At 43.1% G+C, this 12,126-nt stretch overlaps 1 long non-coding RNA gene across 1 annotated transcript; it reads right to left on the bottom strand.

Moving 5' to 3' along the window:
* Nucleotides 1–1,951: 1,951 nt before the first annotated feature.
* On the bottom strand, nt 1,952–11,528 carry LOC122542175. Its single transcript, XR_006309752.1, has 3 exons — nt 11,349–11,528; nt 8,778–9,064; nt 1,952–2,069 (listed from the first exon to the last, which is right to left on the bottom strand). It is a non-coding gene; the product is annotated as an uncharacterized LOC122542175 (long non-coding RNA).
* Nucleotides 11,529–12,126: the final 598 nt, after the last annotated feature.

Here is a 12,126-nt window from a genome sequence, read left to right as displayed (position 1 = left end):
CCTCACACTTCCTCTTTTGAGACTCACACTTGTCCCTTTGAAACTGACACTTGCTGCATTGAAATTCACATGCATCCATGGAGTACTGTTGGCAATGTACATTACCACAATTTTGCCTGAATGGGAAACACCAACACTGGGGGAAAAACAGCAAGTGCAAAAGTTCCCTGAAACATTTAGAGTTACATTTTCCTGATGTATGAAATTCAAATGCAGATGTTAAACATTTAGATAATGTTATTTAGGCTAACACTTGTCTAGACTCAGAAAGACAGACCTACTTTCTAATCAACTTGTTCAAAGGGATGTTCTTATGCATCTCTGGAGCAGATGGGCGCTAAACCCAGATCTCCTGGCTCAGAGGTAGGGACACTACCACTGTATCTCCTTACTTAGAGAAACGTATTACGAATACTAGCAGCTGAACCAACAAAACATACCTCCAATCAAAATAATTTGCCAATATTGAGCACAGCTATAGTGACTCAATATTACAGAACTACAGTGTATAGTTGAAAATGAATGATATACATTCTTACACGGGGCCCTGATGTGTTCTCTATTCTGCACTTTGACCAATCAAAGTTCACATGCTAACCAGTCAGCACCCTGATTGTCAAGCAGCAAAAATTGTTATTCCTTTTAAAATTTGGAATTTTTGGATGTACAAGGCAGAGCAAGCTTTAACTCACCCAGAATAGCAACCTGCTGAACCTACAAATCTAAATATTTACTGAAAACGATAACATTTAAGTGCTCTGAACCAGAATCAACTCCTCAAATAATAAGATCGTGATTAGAACATTAGTACAAAATAATCCTCTGGTTATTATGGCGAATTCTGCTGTGGTTTCCCCAGGTTGCAAAAATCATTGCACATAGATGACACCAACTGGTGACAACTTTGCTCAATGATTGCGAACTCACTTTTAAGTCAGAATGCATGGATTTAAATCGCACATCAGAGGGTTGGGGGGGGGGCGGCAATGGCCTAGTGGTTTTATCGCTGGACTGTTAATCCAGGAACCAGGTAATTTTCTGGGGACCCAGGGCTTGAATCCTGTCACAGCAGAATTTGAGTTCAACTTTACAAAACAAAATCTGGAATTAAGGGTCTAATGATGACTGTGATCCATTGTCAATTGTCAGGATAAATGCATCTGGTTCACTAATGTCCTCTAGGGAAGGAAATGTGCTCTGGCTTACATGTGACTCCAGACCCACAGCAATATGGTTGACTCTTAATTGCCCTCTGGGCAATTAGGAATAGGCAATAAATGCTGCCTAGCCAGTGATGCCCTCATCTCTTGAATGAATAAAGGTAAAAAGCAAGTTGAATGTGACCTTCATGCAGTGCTGTTTTCTCATTAGTGTTATCCTGGAGTGAGCTGTTAAACTGAAGAACTGACAGATGACTTGGGTGGATTTTAACTATTAATGCCATTATTTGAAAACTCAGACATTTCTCTTTACAACCTTGCCAACATTAATTATTTGACCAATATTACAATGCAGGTTAATTGGTCACCAGTGTTTGCTCACGATCAGCAGGTAGTATTCTCACACAGTCAGAATGTTTCACTTTCTACAGACTCAAACACTAAATTTAGGTCTGACAGTCAGTGCTGCCATGTCAGAAATGCCATTTTTCGAATGAAAGAATAGAATAAGACACTCTCTGCCCTCTCCACTGGGAGTTACAGAGCCCCCAGAAGGGTAAAAGAGTTCTTGCTGGTGGCCTGGCTGATAATTAACCCTCAGACAACATCAATAAGCCAGAATATCTGTCATTTTCTCATTGTTGCCTGTGGCAGCTGGCTTTCCTAAATTGTCACAGAACTGCACTTCAAATGTAATCCATTGGTTGGAAGGTGCTTCAAGACAGCCTGATTTTGTTAAAAGTAAAAACTTCAAATAAGACTTTTTATTCTCAATTTATATCTTTGTTTCGTTCAAGACCTTTTTGTGTAAGTCCTATACCTTTGAGTATAGCAGTTGGGATATCATGTTGATGTCATACAGGACATTGGTGAGCATCTTCTGGAGTACTATGTACTGTTCTGGTCGCCCTGGAATAGGAAGGAAAGAATTTATCAGGATGTTGTCAGGAATGGAGGGTTTGAGATATAAAAATATACTGGAAATATTGGGCCTTTCTTCACTAGGAGGTTGAGGGGTGACCTTATTTAGGTTTATAAAATCATAACAGGTGTAGATAAAGTGAATGACAAGGGTCTTTTCCCTAGGATGGGGGAGTTCAAAACTAGGGGGCATATTTTTAAGCTGAGAGGCGCAAGATTTAAAAATGACATGCAGGGCAACCTTTTTGCACAGAGAGTGGTTTGTGTTTGGAATTAACTTCCAGAGGAAAAGGTGGATGCAGTCAAGTTACAACTTAAAAGACATTTGGATAAGTTCAAAATAGCAAAATTTTGAAGGGATATGGGCTAGGAGCATGCAGGTGGGACTAGTTTAGCTTGGGATTATTTTCAGCATGGACTGGTTGGACCGAAGGGTCTGTTCCCATGCTAAACGATTCAATGACTCTAAGTCGCTGCAAGCATAAAAGTGGCCGAAACTTGGAATCAGGCTAGTTCAGAGCAGATGTAGGCCATTCAGCCCCTCAAGCTTGCTCTGCCATTCAATAAGATCATGGCTGATTTGATTAGTCCACCTTCCCATTTACCCTGGTTTCCTTGTTTCGTAAGACCACTTACATCTGCCTTGACAATACTCAAAGACTTTATTGCTGCCATCTTTTATGGATCGCAGTTCCAAAGAGTCTCAAACCTCTGGGAAAATAAAATATTTCCTCATCATTGTCGTTGGGAGAATAATTCGCCTTATGACGTTACTGAGAAGGGGAGAAAGTATTGTTAAAATGCACAGCTTTCCACTGCGGTGAAACAAATGTGCTGCCTGACTTTAGCTGCTGCTTACAAACTGAGCACCAGAACTTGGAAGATTATATTCTTATCTAGTCTGTACTGTGCAAGACAGTCCCACATGGCAAGCAGCTGTGTTTCCTGCACCTTTGTACAGGAAACAAAATTACTCTGAGTTCCCACTGTCCCATGTTAGTCAGGGCCTCCCAGTATAATATCCACATGTAATCTGTACATTGTGACCACCACTGAGTGAGAAATAAACAGAAGGAAAGACACGACACTGCCTTGAATAGTTGCTACGGTCTGTGGGAAAATCCCAGCACTGAGGATGAGCTGCATCTGTGCCAGTGGTATGGTTTTGGGGCTCAGGAATTCAGCTCGAAATCTCATAAACACAGCTTTATCACATGCTCTCACACTCACTAACACAGCTTTCTCACAGTCACCAACACAGCTTTCTCACACACTCTCACATACATTAACACAGCTTTCTCACACTCACTAACATAACTTTCTCACAATCACTAACACAGCTTTCTCACACTCACTAACACAACTTTCTCACACACAAACGCTAACTAATACAGCTTTCTCTCATACTCTCACACTCACTGACACAACTTTCTCTTGCAGTCTCATACTCACTGACACAGCTTTCTCTTGCATTCTTACACTCACTGACACAGCTTTCTCTCACACTCACTAACACAGCTTTCTCACATTTACTTACACAACTTTCTTACACTCATTGACACAGCTTTCTCACAGTTCAGATTCACGTCAGCCTAACAGCAGTGCCAGACTCACTTACAGATTTGTTAGATATGGACTCACTAAGCTCCTCTCTCGCATTAAATCTCACTTATTTAGCTTTCTAACAATGTCACAGTCTGCAAATCTTGGAACTTTGATTAAGACAACGTCACCCACAAGTCACACAACAAACTGATTTGGAAATATATCACCATTCCTTCATTGTCACTGGGTTAAAATCCCTCCCTAACAATAACGTGAGGCTATCTACACCCCTGGAGCTCAGCAGTTTATCACCTCCTTCTCAAAAGGGCAATTAGTGGTGGGCAACAAATGGGGGGGGGGGCGAGTCAGTGGCAATTGCATCCAACGAATGAATCACAAAAAAACTTTTGTGAGGGTCAGCATCAGCCTTTTTCCAACATTGGGCTCACAAATTCAAATGTTTCTCCCACCACCCCCACCCCCCACAAGAGGCTGCGTACACCAATTTATTCTCACTGTCAGTCTGACGAACTGTCTTCATAAGGTTTCTCTGTCAGTTTACCCCACCCTTTTGGGACCCCGTGACTTGGCTTTCCTTCATCATTTCTGCCTGTGGCTCTTTGGCCATTCCCATTTCCTGTTTCGTTGATTCAATTCCCAAAGCTGAGAAACTGTTTCCCTTTCCCACTCCAAGGCCTTCTCCCAGCCTGCAATTGATGTGAAAAACTCAAATGCAAGACTACTTATACACCAGAGATTAAAATCACATCTTCTACTGTCAGGGTAGGAATGCAGGCTCTGCCATTTCTACTTGCGTTGTTAAAATGACAATTTAAAAGATGCACAGATTTTTCTTTCTACCATTCACACAAAACGCCCCCTCCACCTACAGATGGCATGGGCACAGAAAGGGCAATATTCCTGCCTGGGGTTGAGGATGGCATTTGTTTCTTTTTCATCTTTTCCCTGCACAAACAAATTTCACAGTAAGAAAGACATGCTCCCCACACACTAATTGAAGTGTTGCCGAAAGGTGAGAACATTGACAGCATAATTAGTCTTCATGGCTTATTACAGAGCTGGAAAAAGAATTGACAAGTCAGAAAATTGCTTTGATCTCTCTGATGCCATGACATTAATTGGAGCTTTCGGCTTAATGGAGTTCTCTGATTCCAAGTCTCATTATTCACTGAAAAATGATGTTGAAAACCCACACAAACCAACGTTGTCTCAAAGACCCTGATCTGAATTGTTTAAGAATCAATGCCAATGGCAATTGCTCCTTCAGGCAAGGATTCAAGTCCTTGTAATTTCAGCAAATTGAATTGTAAAACATGTAACAATTTGAGATTTATAAGATTATGATGTTTGGGACTGCATCTTCACTTTGGGATACAAGTGAAGGGGGAACGTGTTCAGAAATCTACATAACAAGAGGTCTGGGTGACATGGCTGTTAAAGATTGAAGGGAGGCCTGTGCTGATTTGCTGGCGAGATGGTCCACTGTGATTACATTGTCTCCAATGTGATCACTGGAAACAATAACAGCAACCTCTGTGTTCGCAATGGTTATTTTAGAGTCATAGAGTCATAGAGATGTACAGCATGGAAATAGACTCTTCGGTCCAACCCGTCCATGCCGATCAGATATCCCAACCCAATCTTGTCCCACCTGCCAGCACCCGGCCCATTTCCCTCCAAACCCTTCCTATTCATATACCCATCCAAATGCCTTTTAAATGTTGCAACTGTACCAGCCTCCACCACTTCCTCTGGCAGCTCATTCCATACACGTACTACCCTCTGTGTAAAAAAGTTGCCCCTTACATCTCTTTTATATCTTTTCCCTCTCACCCTAAACCTATGCCCGCTAGCTCTGGACTCCCCGACCCCAGGGAAAAGACTTTGCCTATTTACCCTATCCATGCCCCTCATAATTTTGTAAACCTCTATAAGGTCACCCCTCAGCCCAAATGGTCCAGGGAAAACAGCCCCAGCCTGTTCAGCCTCTCCCTGTAGCTCAAATCCTCCAACCCTGACAACATCCTTGTAAATCTTTTCTGAACCCTTCCAAGTTTCACAACATCTTTCCGATAGGAAGGAGACCAGAATTGCACGCAATATTCCAACAGTGGCCTAACCAATGTCCTGTACAGCCACAACATGACCTCCCAACTCCTGTACTCAATACTCTGACCAATAAAGGAAAGCATACCAAACACCTTCTTCACTATCCTATCTACCTGCGACTCCACTTTCAAGGAACTCTGAACCTGCACTCCAAGGTCTCAAGGCCCCGGAAAGGTGTTGGGAATGTTGGATTGCAAACATTTAGGAGAAGGAGTCAGCTTTTCAGCCCCTCGAGTCTATTCCAGCATTCAATGGAATTATCACTCATCTATGGCCTAACTCCATGTCTCTCACTCTCGCTCTACCTCTCTCTTGCACCCGTCTCTCTCTTTCTCTCTCTCTCTGTTGGTCCCTCGGTCTCTTTCTCTCCACCTGTCTCTTTCTCTATCTGTTTGTCTCTGTCTCTCTCTCCATCTGCCTTTCTTTCCTTTCCTTCGCTTTCTCTGTCTCTCTCTCTCTCCCTCTGTGTCTCACCTTCTGTCTTATTGTCTCTCTCCATCTGTCTCTCCCTTTCTGTCTCTCTCTCTCTCTCTCCCTCTCTGTCTCCTGGTCAGAAGTCACATGACACCTTTTGGAGCACTGCTCCTTGGTCAGGTGAAGAGATGAAGGAGCAGTGCTCTGAAAGCTTGTGACTTCAAACAAACCTATTGGATTATAACCTGGTGTCATGTGACTTCTGACCTTGTCCACCCCATTCCACACCAGCGCCTCTACATCATCTCTGTCTTCTGCCTGCCTTTGGTCTATTTCCCTTTAAACCTTTGGTTAACAAACATTTATCTATCTCAGGTTTAAAATTGACATTTGATCCAGCATCCACTGCTATTCTCACCCTTTGTTAATGAGGTGAGTTTGAATGAGATACAGTGAGAAAACTCACTAGGACTCGAGGCAGAAATCCCTCTAAAAAACTCAAAGCAACTCAGACTTAGCCTAAAAGAAAATGAGATTCAGCCCTCTAGATACTTTCTGACCTGTTGAGTATTTCCAAAACTTCCTGTTTTTATTTCAGATTTGTAGCATCTGTAGGACATCACTTTTGCAAAGAATATAAGAGCTGGAGGAATCCATGATATGAATTAGGCCGCAGCAGGAGTACTGTGTGCAGTTCTGGTCGCTGTGCTATTGGAAAGATGTGATTGCATGAGACAGGCTAGAGGAGGTTTATGCAATGATTTTCTGTGGGCCAGTGCATTGTTATAATGAGTCATAGAGTCATAGAGATGTACAGCACGGAAATAGACCCTTAGGCCTAACTCGCCCATGCCAACCAGATATCCCAACCTAACCTAGTCCCACTTGCCAGCATTTGACCCATATCCCCTCAAATCCTTCCTATTCATATACTCATCCAGATGCCTTTTAAATGGAAAGGTTGAAAGTTGGATCAGCAAAGGCTGAGGTGAGACTTCATTAAAGTGCATAGAATTGAAAAGGGTCTAGTTAGAGTGTTTAATGTGACTCTTCACTGCCCTCTGGGATGACCCTCATGTCAGGGGCACATTAGGGATGGGAAATAAGTGCTGGCCTAACCAGCAACGCCCTCATCTAAAGAATGAATTTAAAAACTCTATCCTGATTGTTTGAAGACTCTGTAACCAAGTGATATGGATTTTGATTTTGACCTAGAAGGTTCGAGTGGGAATCCTGTCACTCAGAGAGTGGTGGGATCTGGAACTCACTTCCCAAAAGTAGAGGTTTAGACCCTCACAACAATGAAGAAGCAATTGGAGTCAAGCAACTGGGAGCCAGTGGAGAGCTAATGGCCTTGTGGCATTATTGCTGGTGTGTTAATCTAGAGACCCAGGTAATATTCTGGCGACCCTGGTTCAAATCCCGCTACAGCAAATGATGGAATTTGAATCCAACAAAAGTCTGGAATTAAGAGTCTAATGATGACCATGAATCCATTGTTGGAAAAACCCAACTGGTTCACTACTGCCCTTTAGAGAAGGAAACTGCTGGCCTACATGTGACTCCAGACCCAAAGCAATGTGGTTGACTCTCAACTTTGGGAAATTAGAGACGGTCAATACTTGCTGGCCTAACCAGAGACACCCTCACCCTGTGAATGATTAAAAAAAACCCATCTGCTTCACCAGTGTCCACCAGGAAGGAAATCTGCTGTATTTACTTTCTCTGATCTAAGTGTGAATTCAGACCTACAGCAATGTGACTCTTAACTGCCCTCTGGGATGACCCTCATATCAGGGGCACATTTCGAATGGGCAATAAGTGCCGGCCTAACCAGCAACACCCTCACCCAATGAATGAATTTTAAAAAAAACTAAAAGGCTTCAGACCAAATGGGATTAGGCCAGATGGCTACTTGTCAGCTAGCAAGGACAAGGTGGGCTGAATGGCCTCATCCGGTGCTATACATGTCTAATTCTAGGATTCTGACCTTTTAAGGAGCAGAGCACTCCCCATCATTGACATCTTTCATTCGCACAAAATTGAAATAAATCTAAAAACCGCAGGTAAACTGGTTATTCTGAAGTACAATGTCTGCAGTTTGCTGTGCTATGAGTTGACTTCATAAGTATTAATATTTTCACTGATTCTGGCCCAGTTCTCCTCCCAAGGTCCCTAGATGTTCTGCAAAGGGTCAACTCAATCCATTGTATGGTGGCTAAGTGAAGGGCAGGAGGATGCACATCAAATCAGGTCAAACCAACACCAGTTCTGATACAGCCTGGTCAGGCCACTTAATTTACTGAAGTTACATGTGCTGACTGGGGTCAGAAATTTGTCATTTTTTGTGGCTGGTGTGAAAATCAGAAGTCACAAAGCGACAAACCTTACTGAATCCCCAATAACCTCAGTAAGTACATATCTATTTGTTGAGATATTAAACAGAGGGTCCTGTTTTCATTCCCAGGTGCAAAGAGAAAGGCTGTTTTGAGGGAGAGCACAGGGTGTATCTTTTTGCCCTGGTGTCCAGGCCAATATTTATCTTGTGTCCCTCAGTCAGCATCATTCAGATAGATGACCAAGAGGCAGTATGGGCATGGCATTTACCTTCTTCGATGGCAGTCCCTCAAGGCTCCAGGATAACTTGCTTCAACTCTGGTTGGGGAGTTTGGGTTCGATGGTTGAATGGTCCAATCCTGGAGGTGCAGACTTTGCCCCAAGGGTGGGCAGGTGGTGCTTGAGGAGGTGTGTGGATGGGACTCTCTGGTTTCTGTGCACTCCTTCCACTGAGATGTTCAGGGATGTCCTTGTAGTGTTTCCTTTGCCTTCCTAGTGATTGCAGAGTACAGAGCCAAGAGTGTGGTGCTGGAAAAGCACAGCCGGTCAGGCAGCATCTGAGGAGCAGGAGGGAGACGGGGATTTACCATGAGTGAAGTTTCGAAGAAGTAGACCTTACCCATTGGCTCCTGTAGTGCTGACATATACAAGTCAGGCCATTAGATGCCTTTTAACCCCAACAATTCGTATTCAGTGAGCCGAAATAAAAAGAAACCTTCACAACTTACACAACAAGGGCTTTGGGTGGTGTCGTAGGACAGGGAGACCTAGGGATTCAGGTACATAATTCTTCGAAGTTTGTGTCACACGTAGATGGGGTGGTTAAAAAGTGTTTGGCACACTTGCCTTCATTGTTCAGTCCTTTGAGTATAGGAGTTGGGAAGGCGTGTTGAAGTTGTACGGGACATTGGTGAGGCCTCATTTGGAAAACAGTGTACAGTTTTGGGTCACCCAGTTATAGGAAAGATATTATTAAGCTGGAGAGGGTTCAGAAGAGATTTACCAGGATATTGCTGGGTATAGAAGGTTTGAGTTATAAAGAAAGGTTGGATCGACTGGGACATTTTTTTTGCACTGGAGCGTAGGTGGTTTAGAGGTGACCTTGTAGAAGTTTATAAAATCATGACGGGTATAGGTAGAGTTAATGGTAGTTGTCTTTCCTCTAGAATGGGGGATTTCAAGACTAGGGCATATTTTTAAGGTAAAAGGAAAGAGAGATTTAAAAAAGACATGAGGGATAAATTTTTTACACTGAGGGTGGGATGTGGAATGCACTTCCTGAGGAAGTGGTGGATGCCGGTACAGTTACAACATTTAAGAGACATTTGGATAAGTACATGAATAGGAAAAGTTTGGAGGGACTTGGGCCAGGAGCAGGCAGGTGGGACTAGTTTCATTTGGAATTCTGGTCGGCATGGACTGGTTGGATGCTGTATGACTCTATGAGTCTTTAACAGAATGGAGTGGCACAGTGGCTCAATGGTTAGCACTGCTGCCTCACAGCACCAGGGTCCCAGGTTCGATTCCAGCCTTGGGCGACTGTCTGTGTGGAGTTTGCATATTCTCCCCGTGTCTGTGTCGGTTTCCTGCGGGTGCTCTGGCTTCCTCCCGCAGGCCAGGTGAATTGGCCATGCTAAATTGCTCAAAGCGTTAGGTGCATTAGCCAGACAGAAATGGGTCTGGGTGGGTTACTTTTCAGAGGGTCAGTGTGGACTGGTTGGGCTGAAGATCCTGTTTCCACACTGTAGGGAATTTAATCTAAATAAAACTACTGTTAAGTCATTACTGATCAGAAAGTTGCAGCCCAGTGCCATCTTCTGGTCAAGGCTGCACACTTCTTACCAAACTGTGGATGAATGAAGAGAATTTCAATTATTTGTCCATTAATCAATGGCTTCTGGACTGCAGCGTTGTGCAGGAGTCTGAGGGGATTTGCCACTTGTGGAAAGTGGGTTTTGTCATTTAAGAAAGAGCCTTTAAGGCCCATCTCAGTGTAATATGTCACCAGGGCTCAACTATTTGAAAGGGGAGACAAGATAAATAAGGAAGTGTTGATTGGAGTAACACTAAAAATGGACTTTAAGACCGGAGATGTAAATTTGAGATTCAGGAAATTGTTAGAAAGTTACACAACTTATAGCTGTGACCGTTATAGATCCAGTCAGTACTGGACAGTCAGGTCTAGTTATAAACACACAGTTAAACAACACACAGCCATGTAGCACTTGGAAAGCAAAGAAATCTGAGATTGGGAGTGAACCCAAAGCAGAAATAGAGAGAAAGTAGAATGGGGGCAGGGAGATGGCAGCTGGGGAGAGAAGCAAATATTAGCCAGGTTTTTCTGAGGCACAGCACAGCAGAGGAAGAGGCTGTTACAAATGAGATGTGGAAGTGCTGGTGTTGGACTGGGGGTGGGACAAAGTCAGAAGTCACATGTCACCAGGTTATTGTCCAACAGGTTATATGAATTCACAAACATTTAAAGTAATGCTCCTTCATCACTTGATGAAAGAGCAGCGCTTTTAAAGCTTGTGATTTCAAATAAACCTATTGAACTATAACCTGGTGTGTGACTGTTGACAATATGAAATGATTGAGGATTACTTTAGCAAGTATAGTAGGGATGAGTTGGGCCACTTGTGGTGCAGTGGTAGAGTCCCTACCTCTGGGTCAAGAGAGCTGGGTGCAAATCCCTCTTGCTCCAAAGGTGTGTGATAATATCTCTGAACTGGTTCTTTAAGGGAGAGTTAAGAATGGTTTTTTTGAACTTGACTGAATCCTTTCACAATGGTCAGTTAAGCCTGTACTATAGCCTCTCACTTAAACTTTCAAATGTCTTACTTTTGATCGACAGCATTTTTCAAGTTCCTCCCAGTTTATTCCTCAGACCACCAATATCAGCAATGTAATAGTTAACGGTAGGAAGGGCATGCCCCACTGGTGTGTCTGAAGCTCAGCTAAACACCAGCAGGAATGGAGAAGGAGGCAGGTTTGGATTGTCACATCTCACTCGGATAGGGCCACATAATCCTGGGAGATCCTGAAAGGGAGAGAGAATAGAACATGTTAAACAGTGCAGAGGAGCCCAAGAGAGGAATTGTCAATGAGAAAACCTTATAACAGCCTTATTAACACACATTTCAGTATAAATTACAATTCCCATTTGTTTATCTATGGTTTCTTTCATTGAGGCAATGCCTTTGCTCCTTAACAACTGGGGTCTCAAATCCTATCCTACACAGTTTGAGGCAATAAGCAGGAGGTTTAGAAGGGATTTAAGGCAAGTATATTTCACCCGGAGGGTGGTGGGTGTAGGGAACCCAAAAGGTGAAACCCTGGAAGGCAGCAATCCTCAAGACCTTTAAGAAGTATTTAGATGACCACTTGAAATGCCATAGCAAAGTTATTGGCCACATGCTGGAAGATGGGATTAGAATCAATGGATATTTGATGACTGGCTCAGACACGATGGGCCAAAGGTATAAAAACTCTATGACTCTATAACCATGAGGGTGTTCACCGGAAGAGACCATTCACCCAGTATCTCCTTCCATTCTACTTTACCTCATTCTATAAACATATCCTTCTCAATCCTTCCTCCATCACGTACATAACCAAC

This window comes from Chiloscyllium plagiosum, chromosome 39 (assembly GCF_004010195.1).
Source record: "Chiloscyllium plagiosum isolate BGI_BamShark_2017 chromosome 39, ASM401019v2, whole genome shotgun sequence".
Lineage (NCBI taxonomy): Eukaryota > Metazoa > Chordata > Chondrichthyes > Orectolobiformes > Hemiscylliidae > Chiloscyllium > Chiloscyllium plagiosum.
This window is presented reverse-complemented; position numbering and strand designations above follow the sequence as displayed.